Genomic DNA, 17459 nt, shown 5'->3' on the forward strand with positions numbered 1-17459 from the left:
GTGCATGTTGCACCATCACATGTTAGAAACTTACCGGTGTATAGTTTACAATGTCCAATCCACCTTCTTTTCGTGCTATTTTACCTCCCGTCTGTCACTTGCATTTTCAATGTGTTAAGTCAACACAACAGTCATAGCTGTGGTTTCGCATTTTACTTCTGATTCCCATGTACCCAACATATGGGACCTACATATTGCAATCAGTTTCAACAAGAGACATCCCTCTTACTAATAATAATCATAAAAAATAATTTTATGAATTTAAGCATCACTCACAAGCCTTCAAGTACAGCAACTCAATTTTACAAAAATATTGACGAGGACTTTATCCGAAACTGTCCCTTTCTACCATAGGTACATCTAAAAAGATGATGTGACGACAAAATAATTGATTTGTTTAGTTTTTGATATAAAATAGTTATACATCATGCAAGCCTCCAAAAACGGTTGTTAATTTCGCTTTCCCAATTGTTCATTGTTTATACCTCCAACCAGATCATTTTGGAGGATTTCGGAGAAAAATGTTAATTTTTCGGCTTTGTCCGTCTTTAAAAAATGTTTTACCTTATATTTGAATAACAAAAAACTAGTGTTATTTTATCACATAAACTGAATCTGTTTTAATTAAAAAAGTATTAATACATCAAAATTTATCATACATGTAGTTGTCAACAGACGATGGTTTGTCAAGTTTTCACTTGTGTTTTATGGCTGAATTAATTATCGAATGTTTTCATCGGTGGCATCATCCAGGAATATGAGTGATAAAATTAAGGTTTAATGTTTTGTTTGGCCACAGGTAGTCAGGCCTTGCAATCCTAATTTCAGCAAACAGTTTTGTCTACTTTTACACATCTATTGGATCAATTGCAAACAATTACATCATGAACGAGTTGCAAGAGGTCACATACTACAGTGGGTGGGTTATATTACACATTTTACACTGTTATCTAAGTGTGATAAATCCGGGTTTTTTTTATGAAAAGTTTGATATTCCAAATTAGGAAAACTCGCCCCAAGACAAGTCACCCCCAGTACAACCAAAAACAACTCGCCCCAATTAAGAATAACTGGCCACCACTCAACACAGTTTGCCCAAAACATAAAAACATTTTTAATTCTTTATTTTCATTTGTCTAACGACAAAATAGCGAAAATTATTTTTTCCCATACATCACAAAGCAAGTCATACTATTTTTGAAGTTCTGTGTATTACGATTAAACAATATGTTTTTTATTATTTATAAAACCATGTTCCTGATATAAATTCAGGCAAATAAACATATTCCTCTGTGGAAACGACCTGGAATGGTGGACAGCCTAAGTTTACGCAATGCATTAACCCATTTGAACTTCATGTTTCCAATGGAAACCTTGTATAAACCATAATTTTTTTTTAGTTTTAACACAGTATCCATAAGGTGTCTGGCGTGCGGAAACTGAGTTTTTCACCCAGTGATACGTTAAGACTTATGATTTTAGAAACCGGAGCAATTTAGATAGAGCAGCTTGTTTAGATTTTGAAATACCTTTATTATGACCAAAGTAATTATGAAACAAGTGATCAAACGATCGCGTTATAAAGTTTATTTGGTAATGATAATTAGTAAGAAATATGATGAAATCTAAGTTGTAAAACTTAAGAATGACATCCTCATATATAATTTTGATTCCTCAAAGTGACGAATAATCAATGTCTGCAAGCTTTGAAGCTAACATGTACGTGAAATAAAGCTAATGATTAAATCCAAAACCACTTTGAAGTAATTAAGAATTGAATACCATTCAACACCTTCAGTGAGAAACTTGTTAATTATTTGAAGTGTACCCATCATGAGATGGAACAATCAGCTTTGATAAACTTCTGAAGGAATATTGGCGGATTTACAACGGACAGTGAGAAAAAAGAACTTGCCGAATAAAGAGCCGAACAAGATGTGTGAATGATTGTTAATGTGAGATAATTCAGTGAAAATATTAATGAATAGCGCCTGGAAGAAATTTTATTAACAATAAAACAATATTTATTTTAATTACTGCTTACACCAACAATGTTTAATTCAGAATAAGTCATGTTTTCGATGTATTTAGCAATAAAATTTAGAAACTAAAACTTGACTTCTTGTTATGATTTTTGAAATTTAAATTCTTGGAGTTAAAATCGGTTTATCAAAGCTAAATGTCTCCACTGTAATTAATTACACCCCAAACCAAGGAGATCTTTACGCATATAAGCTGGCCCTCGCTTCCACTTTGGAGTATTGGCTTGAACTCATGCCATCACAGACTCCCTGCAGATTATCCCATTAGTCGCCGCTTTGAATTTGACCCACCCACCCCTGCCCGTCATATTTTGGATTGCTCTTTTGCCTTTTATTTTATATCACGTGGATTGAGTACAATTTGGTAGTTGGCTGTTTTTGGCTCTGTGGTTTAGTTTTTTTTTCAATATGAAGCTGCAACCATAAGAGTCAACCCTTTCCGTCACGGCTGCCTGATCTGTAAGGGACAACTGCTGAGCTTGCCAGCGAATTTTTCAGCTTACCAGCAGTTCTCACTTGATTAATTGTTTATATGATATGTTTAAGTATTATTGGGCAGGGTCTTGAGACTTATATTATTCATATATTTATGTCTGATCTGAAATTCTCTCTCTCTCTCTCTCTCTCTCTCTCTCTCTCTCTCTCTCGTATGGATGATAATTAACTTTTTATAAAATAACGGCCCGATGTATTTCTTAAAAATTAACATTTTAAGTATACTTTTAATTTAACTACGCTACACGTTTTTAATACAAATTATCGTCTAAAGTATTTGAATAATTTTTTACTAAATCCAGACATCCTTAACTTTACATATAATGTATTAAGTTACTTCTCGTTTTTGTAATTGATGCATACATGTTTATTTTTTTAAAGGTATAGAATTCGCTTCGAAAATATTAGAATAATAATTGTGCATTAACAATTTATCTTTCAAGACTGTTTACTGATGAAAAAATGTACGATCTTTTCCCAGTTAGTAATAATTTAGATTGGTTGCAGACATTCGTCTTATTTTGATGGAATAAAAAAATTAGGATATTTCTGCTACTGCTAACTACACAGTCCACAAACTACACAGTCCACAAATATACGATATGTTACAAAAGGTATGAAACGTTTTGCCGTATGTTGAAAGATATATGAAATGAAATGTATATGCATCGCTTCTTTTGTGGATTCTAACTATGTGTAGGTATAACCTTCATCAGACATATAATGCATGTGATGAACAAATAAAGTGCCAATTGGACAGTAAGTTTTGGAGACTATTGGTCATACACTGACTTCGCATGAATGTTATGTGTGCAGAGAAATACAATTATAATGAAACAATTTTACTTTCTTTATAATTTGATATAATATGCAATAGAAAGATAGCTTATTTATGTATTTGTATTGTAATCTGCAAAACTGATTCATGTAATTAGGAAAGCTCAAATCTTGCTTTTACTGAAGAACGCGGAACCAGATCTGGGAAATAACCGGTATATTGAACAACAAAATAGCAAAATTACGTTCTATGGTTTACTTGCCATTTTTCGTTTTGCAGGAACAAAAGTGTAGTTTTTATGACAAATTGCCATCGCACCCTGCTTGACACTTCTGTCGGGTTCCTTTCCTTATCTTTTTTTCATTAATCAGCTGTAATAATTCATATAATAAGGTATTATTTGATAATTTGGTCATAAAATAGCATCAACTGAAAGATCCCCACCCTAGGTTTACACCAAGATTATGAGTAATGCAGCAGTAAGTCAGCATTTGGGCTAAGTCCTAAAGGTAATGAAACTTTCTTTAATTTTGTTTTAACCACACAACCATCCTTGATGTGTTTAGGTACTACATTTTTCATGCTTTGATCTACTATGTTTCACAATTATGTTATTTTGGATATCATTGATTACACTTCTTGCAACCATTTTCAGCTTTTTCCGATGATCATTCAGAGAACCTGGACAAACCAGTGATCTTAAATTTTCTTGTTGTCCATAGTTGTCCTTAGTTCCTCTTTCACTGTATAAACCTGTATAGTGAACTCTATTTTGTTTTGCTCTTTAATTTTTTACTACCCTGCTACTCTAAAAGAATTTTTATGTCTGCAAAAACCGTTCTTTATAGTTCTAACGGATTACAGTTAAAGGTGAACAAGTCTCAAAATGCACTGAAGCTCGATTTTGTAGCCATTTTATAAAAATGGGGCATTACGAAAATCCAAACACCAATTTTATGACGTTTTTTTACTTCTTTTTAACGTTAATCTCTTCCCGTACATTACAAAGGATATAAAATTTTAGCCACTGGAGATTAGAACGATATCTTAAAATTTATAAGAGTTTATCGCTTCCGGTTAGAGGGTAATGCATTATTTTGATAGTATTAGAATTTATGAATCACCCTGTATAAAGCAGGACGCTGTCTAACAATCATTATGTAAACATTATTTGTTAAAAGCATTTTAACAAACATTGTTCCGCTTTGAATGAACTGAGCTCATCTAAATAGCGGGTTAAAAGGATTTTAATAGATGCGAAAAATCATTTGACATTTGACATCCCATTAATATCTCAAAAATAATCATTTAAAAACTGAGAAAAGATACTACTTTTTTGATAATTTATACGAAGCCAACATAAAATAAATATTACTCAACAAATGTGAATCTGTACAAACAAAATTCCTCAATGTCTTCCAAATGTGTCCTTGAGTCTAGATAAATTGCATTTAAACATGTTTATTTTTTTACGACAACGTGTTTTATGAGCTTCATCTTTTCAAAAACTATACCCGAAGAGAATGTAGATATAATCCATATCAAATTTGAAGGTTGCCACACTCTCGTGGATTGATGAATTAGTTTTAAAACGTCAATAATATCGGCCTTTGTATTGATATCCAAATTTCCAACAGTGAATAAAACAATAATTGAAAAAAAAAAAAACAAAATGTTGAAACATGTTTTTCCAACACAACAAAGAATCATGATACTAATAGAATATTGTATCCACTACACATTTACACTAGAATAAAATTTCAAGAGAAATGTCTCCTTTTTAGCTTACCTGAGCTGAAAGCTCAAGTGAGCTTTTCTGATCAAAATTTGTCCGTTGTCTGTCGTCGTTTGCGTTGTCGTTGGCGTTGTTGTTAACTTTTCACATTTTCATCTTCTCCAGAACCACTGGGCAGATTTCAACCGACTTGGCACAAAGCATCACTGGGTAAAGGGGAATTAAATTTGTCAAAATGAAGAGCCACACCCTCTTTAAAGGGGAGATAATTTAGAATTAATGAAAATTTGTTGGTTTTTTTCAAAAATCTTCTCCTTAAAAAACTATAAGGCCAGAAAAGCTGTAACTTGTCTAGAAGCATCCTTAGGTAGTGTAGATTCAAATTTGTTCAAATCATGGTCCCTGGGTAGGGTGGGGCCACAATGGGGAAATTGATTTTTACATAGGAATGTATAGAGAAAATCTTTAAAAATCTTCTTCTAAAAGACTAATAGACCAGAAAAGCTTAAACTTGTGTTGAGGCAGCCTCAGGAACTGTAGATTTAAGGAAAGAGTCTTTTCTGGTTTTCGATCTGTCAAACGTAAATTTGATTAATGGTTCATTAAATCATGATGAAAGGAAATTAAAATAGTATATTTTTCTTTCTTTTTTTATTATCATACAACTTGGCGTAGAAAAAGTAATCAATGTTTAGATTTTAGAATCTATCAAGGACTATATTTTTGGCATAATATCGGCGTAGGAAAATATCACATGTTTTGCAATTCAAAACTGCTGCAAATTAATGAGTCTGTTTAAACATTTTAATAATAACATTAATGTTGGATATTTTTACTAATGTGAACTAATGATATGATACTTGGGTTTTAGAATATGTTTTTAAAATATAAATTGCCTATCAAATTACATTTTTGTAAGCTTTTTAACAAGCGCCCTTCTTATACATTAATTTTTGTGAAAAAATCACTAAAATCAATCAGTTTTTATCTGTTATTAAATGGTCAATATATTAGCTTTTCTGTCAGTTAATATACTTATATAAAGTCTTCATAATACATATTAATCAGAAATATTTTATTTTTGGAAGCATTAAAAGAATGATCAAAATGTCTTCAAAATTTAAGAAAATTAGAGAAAATGCGGGCCAAGCAATATCAATTATAATATAAATATTTTTTTCCAATTTAGTAGTATAAGCTGATAGACATTCTGATATTCTATCATTTCATCGAAGAATAGAATCTTCAAATCTTTAACAAATGTCAACAGAATTTCTAAGTGCTACATTATTTTTATCATCCTTTACGTTGAGGAAAAAGGTAGTCACTTGACCTGACCTTTATGCGAAAACAAAACGGTCAAATTTGATTAAACTGATAGAATCATTTGGTAATATGATCTGTTTGACTGTGTCAAAATTTCTTGAATTTCTTATTATAAGAAGTATGGTTGATAACGAGAAGACTCATTCCTTAAGTTTGTTCAAATAATGGTCCCCGGGGGTAGGATGGAGCCACAATGAGGGGGATCACGTTTTACATGGGAATGTACAGAGAAATCTTTAAAAATCTTCTTCTCAAAAACTATTATGCCAGAAACGCTGCTAATTGTGTTGAAGCATCCTCAGACAGCGTAGATCCAAATTTGTTCAAATCATGGTTCCCATGAGCAGGGTGGGGCCACAATAGGAGGATGGATTTTTACAAAGGAATATATATCTTAAAAACTGTTAGGCCAGGAAAGCTCAAATTGGAGTGGAATAATCCTCAGATAGTGTAGATTCAAGTTTGTTTAAATCATGGTCCCTGAGGGTAGGGTGAGCCACAATTGGGGATGAATTTTTACATAGGAATATGTAGAAAAAATCTTTTCAAATCTTCTTCGCAAAAACTATTACCAGTAGGCCAGAAAAGCTCAAATTTGAGTGTAAGCATCATCAGAAGAGTCGAGTTTGTTTAAATCATGGTCACTGTGTTTTGGGGAGGGGGGGGTAGGGTCGGGCACAATGGGGGGATGAAATTTAACATAGGAATAAATAGAGAAAATCTTTAAAAATGTTCTGGGAAAGTATTCAGTCCAGAAAGTAGTAACTTGTGTGAAAACACAGGTTGTGCAGATTAAAATTTGATCAGACTATGATTTCCTAGAGAAAAATGGGGCCATAAAGTGGGGAGGGGTGGGGTATAAAGGAATAGAGAAAAATCTTCTTACAGGTACAAGAACAAAAGGAGCTTGATATTACGAATAAAAATATGTGGATAAAAATCAGCAGATTTTTAAAATTTAAAATTTGAGCAAGATCTACTGTACTTAGTTATCAAGATATTTTGATTTTGATACCGTAATGCTTATTTGATCAGAGTTAAGGCAATTGTTGCTCAGGTGAGCGATGTGGCCCTTAGGCCTCTTGTTAAAATTTTGATAGATTTGGAATCACACACACTTTTAGATCTTCTCTTTCCTAAGTTACCACAAGTTGAATAAAATAACAGCCAATCAAGATTTTTATTCCGTTTGTCTTGCAAACCATGACTTGGAAATCCTTTACTTTCAACATCTAAGATAAATGTAGGTTCCACAAATCGTTGATACCCCTTTTCATTGGTTTTAACAATAGCAGGAATTTCGTTCGACTGGGACTCCATAAATATCCTATTTCATTTCTTTAACAAATAATCATTTGGTACATCACTCAAATTTCAACATATCATTCAACACGCTATCTGTGTCTTTCCCTTAACTGGAACTTTTAAACGTACTTTGGGTTTGAAAATATCTTCATCTGAATCTTTGAAAAGGTCATTGAATAAAAGATATGTTTGGTAAAATTATTGCATTATGGCACTGTTGAATATATGAATGGGTTAAATTTTCTTTGAGGTTCAAATTTCTTTTAATTACATTATAAAATTGCCAAATATGCCCCCTCCCCGGAAAACCTTTCTGGATCCGCGCATGGATCCCCCCTTACACTGTTAATAAAATGATGTTTTTTTTCTTAGAATAAAAAAGACCTTGCATTGCCATTTATTTTTGCTTAAAATAAAAAAGACTTAAATTTACACTTTTCGTAATTGTCAAATGATCAATTTGTTAGTTGTTTAGAGAAGTCATCCCCTCTTCTGGCCTACAGCCTTCGGAGGGAATGTTTTCTCTTAACTTTTTAACACTACCTTGTTATCTATCTATTACTTTACACTATACAACATCGAAACTTTTGTCCACTTAATTTGATAGTGAACAGTATATAGAGCGTGTAATTTCATACACGTTTAGCTTGAATACAAACACAATGTAAAGCTTGATTCTTTACAAAGGCGCTGTCATTCACGGCATTTGGGTTTTTCCATTTACAGAGCCAGGCATATATCATGTGCAATTTGTAAGTACATATTTTCTCTCTCCTTTCCTAATTGATGACAATCTTTTGCTTGCATATAACCTACTTTGCCATTTGAAAGAATTTACCAGTAAGCAGTATTTTTAAAAGATTTTACATAACTGGAACTACTTGGTACGTAAACAAACATTGAAAATGCTTGTACATGTATTAGCGCTTAATACAGTTTAACACAATTTTACCGATATTCGTGTTCTTTTGTTTTTTTCAGTGAACATACTTTTTAATTTTTGTCTCCGGGTCATCTAGCATGCAGTCTTAGTGCACCTCTTTGCTGGTGATCTTTTAACATACATGTAAATTGAACAAACGTTTATTTTTTAGAATCCTGGGCACCTAGCATACAAACTAAGTAGTTAGGGTAACCATTAAACTTTAACTTTATATTGCAAAATTTGCATTTATATTATATTTTACTTCTGAACATCTGGTACGGAATTTTAATTTTTTTTTTTTGAATGAGCATGAAATCCTTTACAAAAAGTATGAAACGTTTTGCCCTATGTTCAAAGGTTCTATATTTAGGATAGGGCTTGAACGGTTCTTTTTCAGTGAACTCATTATGGGATAAATCAGTTAATTTACGAACCGCAAGGAAAGAACCCCCCCCCCTTCAAGGTCAACAGGTCAATTCACGATGAAAAAGGAAAATAATCAGGGTTTTTTTTACATCGCAAAAAGAAATGTACCTATTTTTTAATTGATATCTATTTTCATTTTGTTTTAGGTGTTGTGATGATATGAAAAGCAAACTATGAAGTGCAAACAGCGATTCAGTTTGATACTTGCATTCTTTTGTTGTAAGTAGTTCACTATCCTATACATAATCGTATTTTCAAATGAAACTTATGTAGAATATAATTTATGGATTGTCGGGAGGCCCAAATACCAAAAACAGTCTAAGGACAAACAGACTTACACAATATACCTGTTAAATATAAGCACATAAACGCTTGAACCGGTATTTGTACTTTTGCACGTTTGAAAATATGACATATGCACGCATTTTTTTGTGCTCGAGATACAAATGAAGAATACGTTAAAAATAATGATTTAAATATATTGGATGTGTATACGGACATGATAGACGATTGATAATTTACCGGATGTTGACTTCCATATTTTATGATGATTTTGCATGCCGTTTTAACTTCATATCATACAACATTTAATGACCTTGCATTTTCTTACACTCTGAAAGTAAACAGTTTCTGACAATCGACAGATTACAGAATTTAGTAGGTCATTCTCAATAAGTTATAAGGTTGTGTCTTTAATTACATCTAGCCCGCTTTTTACCACGCATTTGAAGCGTAGTTATGAAAGAGGATAATAAAAAGTGCAATATTTTCTTTTCATATAATTGAAAAACAAAATATGCTTGACATCCATCGGCTTACAAAAAAGGAGTAGAGAGTCTGACCTTCTCTGTATAATTGTTGTTTATTATTACTATTATCAAAGTTAACAACTATACAACCATAATTGGGTGTATATTTTACTGTACATTTATGTAAAATGCAAAATAGCATTTTTTTGGCAAGCAGCTACACTTTCCCTCTTGTTTGTCAGTTTTATCCCAATTACACTTAACATACGGACCCTCAATACTATGGTATTATAACAGTAACAAGTCGGAGGGAAAGTGTCCCTAATTGCGATTGTGTAAAATTTTAAAGGCTTCAATAATTGGGGAGGTATGTTAAACTTTAAAGAAACTTGTATGCCTACATACAATTGGAATTGACATTTCCAGATAGTTGTTTTATTGTCCAAAACAATACTGATCAGACCCAATTTAACAGAAAGTAATCCCCAACTTAACCCTGAGTTTACTTTTGGGGTTTACTCTGGGTTTACTAGATTGGACCCAGGGTAAACCAAGAGTGGATACATAGCGTAAACCCCAATCAGAAGTATACCCCTGCAAGCAGACGCTACATGTGTATTCGGAATATATTTGGGACAAGCATTACAGGCAGTAAGATGATGAGATAAAAGACGGGTCTGCTTCAGCGAGTAGATTTGACCCCAAAAGCAAATCCCGAATAAACTCAAAGTAAACCTCGAGTAAACCCGAAGTCAAACCCAAGTCACGCAATTTTTCAATAAGCAGACCCAGAGTTAACCATAAGTAAAACCCAAAAGTAAATACGAGGTTTAGTTCGGGTTTACTCTGGTGTTCGACTTGATCGGATCTGTACTTTAGAAGTCTTCTATGGGGGTAAAGATATCAATATCAAAAATTATACAATGAACCAAAGTTCTAAATGTTTACATGTATACGATATAAAGATTTTACTGTATGGAATAAACACATTTATGCGTCTTGCCGTTGAGGTTACTAATTTCCACCCGACTCAAAAAGGTTAAGAAAGATGTATCTTGACCTCTGTGTTCGACCCGAGACCTTGACCTTTGCTTGATATGAACACTCTTTTGGTTTAATCGAATTTCGTTCAGAGCTTTCGGATTGTATAAGATTGCCGATTTATCTGACAAAACACTCATTGAAATAAAATGATTGCTAAATAACGATTATTTCGGATTGCTTAATATTTAAAACAATGTCAGCACGTATGAGCAGCAGATTAAAAGTACGAAAACCTGCAAGAGGAACAATTCAGACACCAACATTCTAACGGTTCTGGCTCTTTGTTACTTAAAACTAACATAAGTATATTGCAAAAAGTGTCCTTATATTTTAAGCACGGCAAACCCCCCCCCCCCCAAATTCGTTTCGTTACGGGTAATTGATTTTATTACATTGTAACTGCTGTCTTATTTTATGATGAGAAGGCATATGAGCTACGAAATGTTAAAACTTACTATTATTTTAATCGTGATTATAAAATAATTCTCTTTATCAAGTTTAATATTTAAAAGTTTTGATAAGTTTATATTTAAAGGAGGTCAGATGATCAACAAATTAACCATCGGATCTATCATAGATTTTTTAGCTAGCCCGAACCAAAGGTTCTAGTGAGCTTTTCTGATCACCCGGTGTCCGTCTGTAAAATTTTCACATTTTTAACCTTTTTTTTTAAAACAACTGGGCCAATTTTGACCAAACTTGGTACAAAGAATCTTTATGGAAGGGGATTCTAAATTGTTTAAATAAAGGCCTTAATCCCTTTTTTAAAAGTGAGATAATTGCAAAACAGTGAATATAGGGTGTGTATCTTTAAAAAAAAGTTCTAAAGAACCAATGCACCAGATATATTACAAAAAGCTTGAATATATAGTGAAGATTCTAAATTGTGAAAATCATGACTTCCCTAGCGAAAACTTGGGCCCCAGGCGGGGTTCAAAATTTAACATAGAAATACATAGGAAAAATGTTTAAAATCTTCTTCCCCATAACCACTGCACCAAAAATGCCAACATTTTCAAAAAAGCTTGTATATACCGGTATAGTGAATATTCTAAATTGTTAAAACCGTGCGCCTCGGACCGAGACCGGGGCCCAAGGCGGGTTCAAAGTTTAACATAAAAATGCAGTAGTGAAATGTTTTAAAATCTTCTTCTCAAGACCCACTGCATCAGAAATGCCAACATTTACACAAAAGCTTGTATGTATAGGAAATATTCCAAATTGTAAAAATCGTGCGCCTCGGGCCAAAACTGGGGCTCAAGGCGGGGTTAAGAGTTTAACATAGAACTACATAGGCATATTGTTTAAAAATCCTTTTCTCAAGAACTACTGCACCGATATGCTAATATTTACACAAAAGCTTGTATATACATGTATAGCGAATATTCAGGCGGGGTTCAAAGTTTAACACATATAGAAAAATGTTTTTAAAAAACTTCTCAAGATCTCAATGCAACAGTTTGGGATATAAGTATGAATACATTCTTGGCCATGGTCGATTCTAAATTGTTAAAATCGTTACCCCCTGTTGTATACAGGAGCACCAAGAGGGGTTAAAAGATTAATATAGAAATATATAGGAAACATGTTTAAAAATCTTCTTGAGAACAACAATGTTACAATTTGTTAGATTACTACGCAAACATCCTCAAATAGTGTAGGTTCTAAATTGTTTAAAGCAAACCCCGGACCAATATACTGGGGCCCAAGATAGGGGTTTAAAGTTAAAAATAGAAATATAATTTACAAGGAATTGTTGTTCAGGTGAGCGATGTGGCCCATGGGCCTCCTGTTAAATGTAATTTAGTCATAAACCATAATTTAGTAAAAATATTTTAGCGTAACCATTTTAATATTTTTCTATTTCTTTATACTTTATGCAAAGTTCTCATTCAAAAGAAAATAAATATAGTAAAAATAAAAATTACCACGACAATCCTACTAAAATGCATTAGTAAACATCAATTTTATGATTTTTTGGGTGGTTGTTAACTTGCAATAACTAGACACCGTGTTGCATATAATCCGCTGTTCATAATATAAAATGATGTTTTGCAATAATATCACGAATATTTGCATTTACAGATAGTGCACTGCTATTGATGACAGAAAATTGCCTACTTTCACACAAAATTGTTGACGATTGTGGAAACGTAGGATTACTGTGGAACTGCAGTGGCTTTAACATCTCCAAATTACCAACAGCGATACCATCTGAGTTAGAAAATGGCACTGTCACTCTAGATTTATCTTTCAATCTGTTTTCTAACCTGACAGAAGAAACATTTCAACAGATAGCAGCCTATTCCAATGTGACTTCTGTCATTCTTCATCACAACTATATTACAAAGATTGAGAACAAGACATTTCGAAAACTGTCAAACTTATGCAGTTTGGATCTCTCGTTCACGCTACTTGAAAAAAGTAAAATTGATGCAGACGCATTTTCTAATCTAGATAACCTCAAGATTCTTCGTATCCACCAGAACAATTTTCAAGGTTTAGGATACCCAGAGATACCGTTTGAAAATCTAAAAAGTTTAACTGGAATTCGAAATTATTAATGATTTTGAACTAACAAATGCATCATTTCAGGGCCTAAGATTATGTCCAATCCACAGTATAAACATGGAATTTAGTAATTATGTCAATTGTGACGTACCAGAAGATCTATTTTGCTCGTTTCCATACTTAAATGAGAAAATGCGAATAGATTTTGGCGGTAAATGCAATGTACATACTGCATTAAAGTCCTTAAAATGTTTGCAGAATCGAACGATTCAGCACCTTGATATGCAAGGAAACAAAGAAAATCTTGCAATTGACTTAATCAACTTAGATAATGAGTCATTTCAATATCTTGTCAATATCTGTGTCAGGGTGCTACTTTTAGACAACAACTCTATTCACAAAATTATGACGAATATTATGCACACAACGTTGTGGTCTTGTTTAAACAACTTAGGTCTGAGCAATAATGATTTACAGTCTGTTGATTCTTATACGCTTGCATCATATTCAACTCTCCCCTTGCTCCAAAACTTGGATTTATGTTGCAATGTCCTAACACCTCGGAATTTGGTTTCAAGAAGTAATTCTCAAAATTTGCTTGCAACACACTATGTAGGTTTCTCTATAAACCTAACTCTACCACGGAATCTTAGATTTTTGGACTATTCCAATAATTACATTCACCGCCCTCCTGATGAATTGATCAAGGATGTTACAATTATTGCTGAAAACCTAGAAGAAATGCGTCTTGCAAAAACTAATTTCCCTCTAAGGCTAAAAAGCGTATTAAGCTTTCCTTCCTTAAAAATTCTTGATTTATCTGAAAATGATTTTTCAAATATCAATCCTTATATATTTCAGGGAGTGAAGAATATTCGGCAATTACGTGCAGTGAACGTCCGTTTAAATTTCAGTGTGATTTCTGAAAGTCTGTTTAAAAATCTAAAAAATCTGACAAATCTTGATATTTCACAAAACAGCTTAACTTTTTTACCACAGAGATTACTGAGCGACCAAAAGCAATCTTTAGAGAAACTTTATTTAGACCATAATATGTTTTCTTACCTTTCAAGTTCTCTTAAGCAGTTAACAAATCTAAAGGCTCTTTATGTACGATACAACTTGATATCGAACATCAACGAGGAAGACCAAAAATTATTTGAATCATTGACCGATGTTTTAATATATCTAGAGGGAAATCCGATTTCATGCACATGCTCAAAAATTCAGTCTTTGAAATGGATGAAAGATCACCAACACTTATTTGCGGATCTTTTTAATACTAAATGTGTGGGGAGTAAAAGCGCTACTGATGAATTATTCAACGAATCGAAATGGCGGAAATTTGAACTTGATTGTCAGGCCACCGAGTGGCTAATTTTTTCTATTGTATTGATAGTATCAACATTGATAACACTGATCATAATAGCTGCTATTAAAAAATACCACGTTAATTTGGAATATGTTATTTTAAGATTAAAACAAAGGTTAATTCCTGTAGGCGATCACGTTTGCGTAGAAGGAGATTTTCAGTATGATGTGTACATTTCCTATAATGATGATGACACCTCTTGGGTTGCAAACAATTCAAATCCAAAATTAGAAATTTTAAACATTAAAGCATGGTTTAAAGTCAGAGACTCTATTCCAGGAGTTTCGCAATCGGAAGAAATAATTAAATGTATCAACGAAAGTAGGAAAGTGATGTTTATTATAAGCGAGAGTTTTCTAGACATTGGATGGTCCTCCTATGCTGTTCAAATGGCCATAACGCACGCATTTCATAACCAACGTCAGAGATCTATCGTGGTTATAATTAAAGATGGACTTCCTCTGGAAAGACTTCCGAAGGAATTCAAACACATATGGTGGTGGATTGAGCATCTTAGATGGCCGGAAGATGAAACAAATGAAGAAACGTTACTCTTGAATTTATCAAATGTTTTAGTATCTTAATAAACATTTTCTGTGTCTTAGCATATGTTTATTTTCCTATTATCGCTGATAGTTTGAAATATCTATAATTGTATTCCTGAGAAATTGATATACTCTTCTATGTTTTAATTGAACTTTTAAATATTTACATATTAGAAAAGGCATAACACAAAAATATATTATTGCATTGTACGCATTTATGTTCATAGATTTGAAACATTCGATATGTAAATAGAATGTAGATGTACATATTACTTCCTGAAAAATGTTGTGTTCAAGTTTTTAAAAGCTGGTAAATATGTAAAGGTGTTTTTCTTAGATAAAGAAATATTGAAAAGAGAACACAGATGGTAATGAATGTTCCAAACATGGAGATATCACTTTCCTATCATTATCAAACAAATAATTGCATTTTTTTTCATTTGCAAAAACGTTTCTATTAACAGTCTTTTGGTTGTAGATTTCTTAATGATATTTGCATTGAGCCTTGGTGTTTCTTTTTCCCTTTATGGGATAAATATTTTTGTAAATAGGAGAATTACATTTTTTTTCAACTTTCCAAAATAGCTGCAATGATGTAGCCCTCTCCGATTTTAGGTCAAATGAGTCACCCAGGTTACCTATTTCCGTCGGTCTTCCTCTGTCGATGTGCGTCCTCCGTAAATACTTTTACATTTTCAACTTCTTCTTTAAAACTACAATGCCAATAATCTGTATGATAAGATGAATCTTAATTATAAAATTCATGTCTTAAGTTCTACCCTTAATTGCGTGTACATATGCAAAAAAGCTAATTTTTTAAAATCGTCTTACTTTCATTTATTATTAGGTTGGAAAACACTTCATGCATGATTATGGTCTTTATATGGTCCACTGCAAACGTTGAAAAATTCATGGCCACTGGGTCAGAGGTTCAGTCAGGCCTTAGCTAGGCCTGGCCAATATGACAGTATTGGGAAAATGTATTAAAGGGGAAAGAAATATGTAGCACAATGAATCATTTAATTAACATCAACTATGATTGTAAATCGTATTTATTTTCAATAAATCCCCCGGAACAATGAAAAATGTATGAAATATTGTGCTTGCTTGCATGAAATTTAAATTCCCCGCTGTTATGAGAGTGCTATCGAACTCACACCATCCATTCCGATTTGTTTATCAACAAAGCATCAGTATTACCTAATTATGATATTTATACCCCCGCTCCGAAGGAGAGGGGGTATACTGTTTTACCCTTGTGTGTCTGTGTGTCTGTCCTTCTGTCTGTCTGTCCGTCCGTAACAAAAATTTGAAACTTTTACACAGTGTTTGTTAAGGCATGCTATATCTTGGAATTTATTTTTGTACCAATCGGACGTCAACTTCCTGTTAAATTACGACATTGCTTATTTTTTTACCAAAATTTTCAAACAAATTTTCGTCAAAGATTTTTCAGCAAGTATTTATCGCAGATGCTTGAAATATTAACACACTATTTGTTTAGGCATGCCATATTGTGGGATATATTTTTGTACCAATCGGGCGTCAAATTCCTGTTAAATGACGACTGTTTATTTTAAGCAAAAATTTTCAAACAAATTTTTATCAAAGAATTCTCAGCAACTGTTTATTGCAGATGCTTGAAATTTTTACACAGTATTTGTATAGGCATGCTATATCGTGGGATGTATTTTTGTACCAATCGGACGTCAACTTCCTGTTTAATGAGTACTTTGTTTATTTTTAGCCAAAATTTTCAAACAAATTTTCGTCAAAGATTTCTCAGCAGCTATTTATCGCAGATGCTTGAAATTTTAACACACTATTTGTTTAGGCATGCCATATTGTGGGATATATTTCTGAATCGGATGCCAGCTTTCTGTTAAATGTCGACTTTGCTAATTTTGCATATTCACATCAGAGCGGGAGTATCTTTAGTGAGCATTGGCTCACAGATATATTGTTGCATTAGACTAACAATGAGGAAAATATGGAACAATATCGACTTCAGCTTTTGCCACTAACTTCAATCTACATCACAAACCAAATGAATGTCAAACATCATGTTCGATGCATTTGAGCACGATTGTCATATTTTCATGAAGCTGATTACTTGAGAAACATAGAAGCATAATCCAGCGTTTCTACCACTGGGGCTACCACTTAAATCCTTAAATTCCGATAACATTCCTTAAATACTCTCTAA

General features: G+C 32.9%; 1 pseudogene; it reads left to right on the forward strand.

Moving 5' to 3' along the window:
* Positions 1–8310: 8310 nt before the first annotated feature.
* On the forward strand, positions 8311–14072 carry LOC128185404 (leucine-rich repeat transmembrane neuronal protein 4-like; annotated as a pseudogene).
* Positions 14073–17459: the final 3387 nt, after the last annotated feature.

This window comes from Crassostrea angulata, chromosome 5 (assembly GCF_025612915.1).
Source record: "Crassostrea angulata isolate pt1a10 chromosome 5, ASM2561291v2, whole genome shotgun sequence".
Classification (NCBI taxonomy): Eukaryota; Metazoa; Mollusca; class Bivalvia; order Ostreida; family Ostreidae; genus Magallana; species Magallana angulata.